Source organism: Prunus mume, linkage group LG8 (genome assembly GCF_029339155.1).
Source record: "Prunus mume cultivar Tortuosa linkage group LG8, ASM2933915v1, whole genome shotgun sequence".
Classification (NCBI taxonomy): domain Eukaryota; kingdom Viridiplantae; phylum Streptophyta; class Magnoliopsida; order Rosales; family Rosaceae; genus Prunus; species Prunus mume.
Genome location: NC_142705.1, coordinates 14,684,672 through 14,693,079, shown reverse-complemented (window position 1 = coordinate 14,693,079; position 8,408 = coordinate 14,684,672). Strand labels below are relative to the sequence as shown.

General features: G+C 34.5%; 1 long non-coding RNA gene across 1 annotated transcript; it reads right to left on the bottom strand.

The window, feature by feature from the left end:
* Positions 1–3,983: 3,983 nt before the first annotated feature.
* LOC148914804 (uncharacterized) lies at positions 3,984–4,643 on the bottom strand. Its single transcript, XR_016122767.1, has 2 exons — positions 4,318–4,643; positions 3,984–4,207 (listed from the first exon to the last, which is right to left on the bottom strand). It is a non-coding gene; the product is annotated as an uncharacterized LOC148914804 (long non-coding RNA).
* Between the last annotated feature and the right edge of the window lie 3,765 nt (positions 4,644–8,408).

Below are 8,408 nucleotides of genomic sequence, written 5' to 3'. Positions count from 1 at the left end.
GAAATGCAGAAGTAGACATGCAATCAAATTAAAGAGAGCTAACCAGAAAAAATAAATTATTAGAAAAGGGGGGAGAGAGAGAGAGAGAGAGGATTGCCAATAAAGTAATAAAAACCTAGTTTGTTCATCTTAAATGAATCCTCAACAGTTAGATGGGGATAGATCCTGAAATGTGACAATTTTGAGTTACTGATTCAGGTTTGGGTGTTGAATCAGTTGAGGGGGATTTGCATGCAAAGAATAGTAATCAAGTCGCGCAAACCTAAAATAGTGCAGCAAGAAACCTAAGAGTGGTGTAGTGGCCACAAGGCCAACATTTAAAAATTACTTAGATAGATCAATCAAAACCAAGATAACTAACTGCGATATACCTACCTGGATCTGCGTGCAGATGCAATGGTGTCCAGCAAGGTTTGTTTTTCCCTCCATTCCCGGTATGTATCAATGATGTAGTCCGTTGTAAAGGCATCATAGGTCCTATTGGAAAACAAGGAAAGTCAAACTATAAATGTCGGTGATTCCTGAGGTGTGAACGTCGGAACAGACACACAGATAGGTTGTTGACATGTATGCATTGAGGAAGTCCACACTTGAGGATTCCTCTATAAACATACCTAAATCTAATCAAACACAACTCGAGTAAACGAAAATACAGAGATGCAAAGACCAGAAGAACCAACATGATTACGAAGCGAAGCGAAGAAACCAATTAAAGCAAGGATGCAGAATAATTAGAAACTGGAAATAAAAATTATAAAAGAAAAAAACCACATAATTAACAATTACCTATCGAACTCTTCGACGTTTTTGTCCGCTTCTAGCATCAGTGTCGTGGCTTCATTTGTGAGATCATAAATTTTATAACTCATTACAGAAATTCCAGAGAGTATCAGGAGTTTCAATATGGAATGACCAGCTTCAGCCATTGGGAAGGATCGGATCAGATCGGACGGGACGAAAGGAATGCTCTCGAGTTAGGGCTTGAGACGGGATAGCGATAGCAGAGAAGAAGGGTTTGGATTCATCTCTTGGACTGCGTGCAGTTTCTCTTGTTGTTTTCAATGTTGGCATGTTGCAGTTTGCTTTGGACTGTTTTGGTTGTTTAATGGAATTTGTTTTGGGAAAGAAAAAAAAAGCTCCTATGTTCTCAGCATCCTCTTTGTTTCTGTTTTCATCCTCTTTTCTTCCTTCAATTTGTGAATTTTTTGGGGTTTATGTATCAGTTAGGTCCCATGTTAGCACATCTTTCTTATGTGGAGTTTCTATGAGCCATGGCTTTTTCTTTTGCTTTATGTGTCTAAAGTGTAGACTGAAACTCACGCGGAGATTAGCCAACCATGGAGAAAAGGATGACAAAACCAAGACCCATGCAAGTTGATGGCAAAGTAGGCGTTTCTTAATGGAGTACTTACTCAGATTTATAAAAAAACACAAAACAAAAAATTCATGTTCATGTTGCTGTATTTGCAGCTCTTGTTAATGTTGTAAGAAACCTCCAAAGTTATTGTAAGATATTGTAAGAAACGTCCAAACAACAACAAAATACAGGAAATTAAAATATTGGAAGAGGGTTCTTCATATTATCTATAACCCCAAGCCCAAACAACAACAAAATACAGGAAATTAAAATATTGGAGGAGGGTTCTTCATATTATCTATAACCCCAAGCCCAAACAGCAGAGGGTTCTTCATCCCTTTACAATTTCTGTTGAAAAGAACAAGTAAAGGATCCAACAACCATAAATCTGCATCCTATCCCATACCATCACCTGCAACGTGTTATTAAATAACAAATAACAACATAAGACAATAGCAAAACCAACAGAAATATCCCAAACCATGTTTTGTTCCTAATAAAATTTTAAACATGACCATGTTCCAGGAAATATACGATCCAAATTAAGAAGAAGAGAAAGAGGAGACCTGAGTGATGCGCTTTTGGGGACCCTCGAACTCTGTCCTGCGTGCCTCTCCGACATCCTGTGAGAGATTACGGAAGACGAAAAAAAATTATGAGAGATTATGGAAAAAAAATAGACAAAAAGAATACAAAGAAAAGTAACGATAATAATAAAATCTTGTGATCAAATTGAATAAGATATGATGAAACTGTTGGTGTATAAGTGTGTCTGCTGAAATGTAATTAGAATAGGAAGGTTCTATTCTTTAAAAGGCTGCGTTGGATCATAGTCCAAGTGTACAGCAGAGAATGTTTTAGCTTATGCCACTTGTCATTATCTCATAGGGTAGTGCATGAATGACTAAGATTGAGTGATGTAATGAGGAATATTCTATTCCTAACGGTTTTGTCAGAATCACAATATATGCATGTTTTGGAGCTGAGCTAATTCAGATAGCCAGCTTCTTCTCCAAGCTCTCTCTCTCAGAAATTCACTACTCTTTTTCTCTCTGAAAATCTCTCTGCATTTCTTTGAATCTTATTACATTTCTGATTGAATTAATATGCAAGATTATGGTCTGCATATACTAACAGAAACTACCTCTCAGCTTCGATTTCCATAACAATCCGATTCAGCTTCTCACTGTCTTCCGCGCGCAATCTCGAAAAAGAATAAGTGGCCATAAATGTAACGACACCAACAAACAAAAGAGCAGCAGGGTGTGCCATATTGATTGATTGGGAGGAGTAGTAGGAGGACTCACTCAATGAGATGAGACAGACGGCGTACAAAACCAAAAACTACAGAAAGATATTGGGTCGGGGGTTAGGATTGAACAGATAAATATGATCTTACTCGGCCGTTGGATGTTTCTAACGGCTGAGGTTTAACCCAGTCTTCTTCACCTAATAACATGTAGCCCCAAGCTATTTTTAAAGTTCGGGCTTGGGCTGGCTTTTTTTTTTTTTTTTTTTTTTTTAAACACAAAATCAAACAACACCAAATTATATCCATACATATAATGCTCCAAACCAACTTATAAATTCATTGAATTAAAAAAAAAAATAGGTATTAAACATAACTATCTTTACTCATTAGTATTTGAGACAAACAGTTTTTCTGTTTTGATTTTAAGATATAGGAATTGAATTTTGTTTTTAATTTGGCGGAAGAGGAGGTCCAAATTTGTTAGCCCACCTTACATAAAACACTGAAACGACAATTATACCCTTTTTGTTTACAGGGTGACCCAAATTCGTTGGTTTCCTTGTTTTTTTTTTCAAAAAATTTATATATTAGATCAGATCGAGAGACCTAAGGCATCTTGAGAGCTCTTGTCAACCAAAACAGCATCGGTGGCGTCATAGGAAAGTCAGGTAGCATGATCAAGCACTACAGAGCCACCGAGGCCAAGATCCGAATCGAAGAAGCCCAAGTCAAGTCACCGGACGGGTAGTGGTGATCGTCGCTCCGATCGCAATCTGTTCCAAGATTTGGCCGAGAACTCCAGTGCCTCGAAAATGTTAATGGTGCTGAGGAAGATGAGATTGAGGTGGGGTGGTTTCGTGCCGAGGGCGGGCCGGGTCGATGATAGGGAAGGGCGGTAAGGTGGTGGAGAAGATTAGGAAAGAGACTGATTGTAAAATTAGGGTTTTGAATGAGAAATTGCAGGCTTGTGCAGTTTCTACGGACGAGATGGTCGAGGTGAGGTTGTGTCTTTGCTTTTTCGAGATTTCAATTACGTTTTGGATGTAAATTAGATAAGTTGTGTGTATATTGAGTTGGTCTGAGTTTGGGTAGGGACAAAAAAAAAAGAGACAAACTACATTTACTTGATGCAACCAGATACGTGACACAAGAAATTGTTGTTAATAGGAGTTAAATAAAAAAAGGGTAAACTGCCAAATATTCTTCTGAACTATTATGCTTGTCGAAATCTCCACCATGAATTAATTTTTCAGCTAATTTAGCCCTCAGATTATTTTAAACCGTCAATTTAGCACTTGTCATCAAGTTTTTAGACTTCCATCCAATTTTCTATTAATTATAAAGATAAGATTGTCATTTTATAAGGACGATACCAAAATATAATAAAGTTTGTCATTTCTAATTATAATATTAGTTCCTCCCAGATACATGGCTTCCTTTTCGTTTACAGGCTAACTAAACCCAGGCAACCCATTCAAAAAAGACTTTCAGCCCTTGGCATAGAAGCTGTGAAAGAATAGGCTGCTGGAGGAAGAACCGTTCTTAGAGTGAAATCCAACAAGAATTAATCAACCAAAGCATGCTTCCCAATAGAGTATCTAAAAACCAAAAACACCACAACATCAAACACCAACCTCCATTGATAAAGAAAACCCATAAGCAAAAAATCACTCCACGACTTGTAAAGTCGAAAAATCAGAAAAAGTACCTAATACTCAGTTGAAGATTGAGCATCAAATCGTAGTTCTTATGCCCTTTTGATATGGCCTGGCCATGCTTCTTGGGCTCGCGTAGAAGTCGCCATTCGCGTACCGTTTCTGCTCAAATCCGTGCTTCCGAACCGACGACCAAGAGCCCCGATACGTGTCGCCGTCGGATCCGATGAACGCCCCGAACCCCTCCATCCTATCCGACTTGAACTCTCCCTCCTACGTCACACTCGATGGCCACGAGAACTTGCCTTTGCCGGAGAAGACGTAGATTGCCTTCCCCTTTGTTTTTTTGTTTTTTTGTTTTTTTTTTTGTTTTTTTTAAGTTTTGTAGTTTTAATAATTTAATTATTTTAAACTTAAAAAATTAAATTTTAATTGAAAGGTGAGTCACGTGCCTAACATGTAACATTTAGACAGAAAATTGGATGAAATTGCATGAAAACTAACGGCAGGGGTTAAATTGACCATTTAAAATAATCTGATGCCTAAATTGGCTAAAAAATAATTCATGGTGGAGATTTCAATAGCCGATATAGTTCAGGGGGGGTATTCGGCAGTTTACCCTAAAAACAATTAAAGAAAACTTTAAAAATAAAATTTGATACGAACTGAATATAATAAACATAAAAACCCTTGTCAAGATTCGGAATATTCTTCAACTCTAAACAAATATCAAATAAATTGGCAAAAAAAGAATAATAAAACACGTAATTAAATTCATTTGTGAAGTAAGTATTGGAGGAAGTTTTTTTTTTTACATAAATATATAGGGGTGGCATTTTAGATCCAAAAAAATCGCAAAATCGCAAAAATCAACCGACAATTTATCGCAATAGAACCGCAATTGCGGGAAACCGAACCGCATTTGCGGTTGCAGTTACGGTATTTGATTTTCAAAACTTGCAGTTATCACAAACAGCGACTATATTTTAAATAAATAAAAAATTGCATTTTGTAGATAGCATTGATGCTCAAACAACACAACGAGGTCCTTCAAATCCACTCACCACCACCAACACGTTTGTAACTTTAATTTGTAACATTGGTGCATTGCATTTTTCTTTTAGTTTGTAACTTTAATTAACTTCGAATTGGATTTTTCCTTTGGGTTGTAACTTTAATTCATTTTGCATTGCATTTTCCGTTTGGTTTGTAACTTTAAAGGATTTGAAATTGGAATGCTTGAGAAGTTGAGGTTGTGAATGCTTGAGAAGTTTAACTTTAATTGGAATGCTTGGAATTGTAACTTTAATTTTCTTTAGGTTGTGAATGCTTGAGAAGTTGAGGGGGTTGTGAATTTATATATGCTTGAGAAGTTGAGGTTGTGAATTATTTATTTAGGTTGTGAATTTATATTTTTGGGTTAAAGTATACTTGAAATCAAAAAGCTTCAAAAGAAGCATCAAAATTAGGCCTAAAATGTGGAAGATTGGATTTTTATGACACAAAAAGAACTTGCGATTTTAAACCGCTAATTCACGGTAACCGATCGTTTTTTGTGGTTTACCGCAATGCAGTAAACCACAAAAAGCGGTCGGTTTACGGTTTTAAAAATCACCATACTGCAAATAGTCGATCGATTTGCAGTTTGGGCAAAAATTTGCATTTACCGAATCACAACCACCCCTATAAATATATTTGGTTGCACATTTGCATTCACATTAATTTGTGTTAGTTTAGTGATAAAAAAAGTGCATGACATCATGGTGGCTGCATTGCACCGAGTACATCTGAAAATAGCAATGAAAAAAAAAAATCAGAGCCTATCTAATTTGAATTCCTTATCTTGCATTGATTGCATGATGTTTTAGTTTTTGGGTTTTTTATTTTTTTATTTTTATTTTTATTTTCAGGAGAGGCATGCTATTTGCTTTGCAGATTGAATTATCAATCAACATGGCGTGAAAGAGACCACAAAACAAAGCCATATTTGATTGAAGAAGCAAAATTATCATGATATATATAAATATCTTCTCTTTCCATTCAGTAATTTTAAAATAATTTTATTTGAGAGACATATTGTATGGTCCGATACAAATTTTAATTCAACAATCCAAATCGTCTATTTTAAGTCATTATTCAAAGATCATCCTTGCAAAAAGTTATCAAAATCGGAAATCATTAAGACATGTGGTTGTGATTAGCAAAATCTACAATCCCGTGGATCAAGAAAAACTTAATAAACTTGTTTGAGGAATTTTTCAACTGAAACGCTTTCCCTTTTCGATAAATAAAAAATTATCTGACCTTGTTCTAATGGATGGAAGGTCTTGAATGGCGGAAAGGAGTCAAATAGGAAACGAATATGAGTAGTTGAAACGTCATCCAAATGGGAGTTGGGGCATGCTTATAAAACAAACACAGAAGTTGAAGCGTAGAAGGATCAGGACTGACTTGCATTATTTTTGAAAAAACTTCTCCAATTGGTTGTTTTGAGACTACAATATTTGATATCGAACAACTTTCTAGTTGTTACCAAAAAAAAAACAACTTTCTAGCAAAAGTTTTCTTCACTACTAGAAAACTTCACATGTTTCATACGTGACAAGTATTAGCAAAAGTTACAATATTAAAAAAATAGATGGTTTGGATCGTTAGAAAAAAAATTTGTAAGGTACCTTAAAGGGTATTCCTCAAATAAAATTTATTTAAGAGATCTTTTAATAAAAGGAGATTATATATGTATATATATATATATATATATATATATATAGGGTCAGGATCAGGAGACACACATTTATACACACATTTTCAACCTTTAGATTAAATCAGTTTCAATGGTTAAGATTGCATTTGAAAAGCAATCAGTTCCCTCTCAAGCATATAATTAATATGCCTTGAAAATAACTCATTCTCTCTCCTCACAAATTTCAAACCAGAAAGAAACCTTTGGTTTAATGTGTTATCAAAATAAATATATAAAGCAAAACGCTTGTCATTTCCATGTAAGCTGGAGGAAGACAATGAACATCATGGATTTCTTTCTTCAAAGGATGAGTATTCATACCCCTTTTTTCTTTTAACTTGCCAAAAAAAAGCTAGCTAATTATAAATCATTTGAGAAAGTCTCAATCTACTGATGTAGCTATTACCCAAATTTACATCAAGTTTTACTGACTTTTCTTATCCAGAGATAAAGTCTTCTTTCTATTATGGCTTTCAAGAAGGATGACATCTTCAATTTAATTTTTCTTTTCTTTTCTTTTTTTTTTATGTCGAAAAAAGTTATATTACAGTTGCTAGAATTTTTTAAAGCCTAGGTATCTACAAAAAGACCAAAGCAATTCGAATTCCTTAGGTTCATTGAGTCTTTTTAAGAATATATAAAGAAATAGGAGGAATGAAAGTAAGAAATGGGATTATGTTATAGAGCCTTGTTAATGATTAGGAAGCTTTGTGGTGAACCGAAGCCATATGAAAAAAGAAATCCATGGCATCCTCCTCCTCCAGCTCAATGCTGAGAAGTGTTTTTATTTATTTATTTATATATTGTTTATTTTGAGAACAAATTCAACCAAAGGGTAAATGAATAAACCACCAATAATATAGAGAAGAAGCAATTGTTGGGAGAAAGGAGGAGGAAAGGAATACAGCAAAGAGGCAAAGAGACGAGGAAACAAAATTGAAGAATACAATAATGCTTAGCCATTAAATTTGTTTAATCTAAAGGTTGAAAATGTGTGTATAAATTTGTAGTTTTGTGTGTGTCCTCCGATCTTGACATATATATATATATATATATACTATTTTCCTATCGAGAGATTTTTGAAATAAACTTATTTAAAGGATCTGTTCATGTCACATTGTGTTTCAATTATCAGCATATTTTTAAAGTCTTTATTTATATATCACTTTATAAAAAATAAAAATAAAAAAATAGATAATTTAGAAGTTATCAAGACATCTAAATGGGGTCCACAAAATAGATATTTAATTTGGAAGTTATTTCTTATAGTGATGATTTTTTGGAAAATAGCTAAAAAAATATGGTATCAAGCATTAAGGTCAAATAACGAGTTTTTTTATAATTTCACTTTTGGGTGTTTTAGTGAAACTAATTTCCAACGCATGCATGCTGGTTGAACAA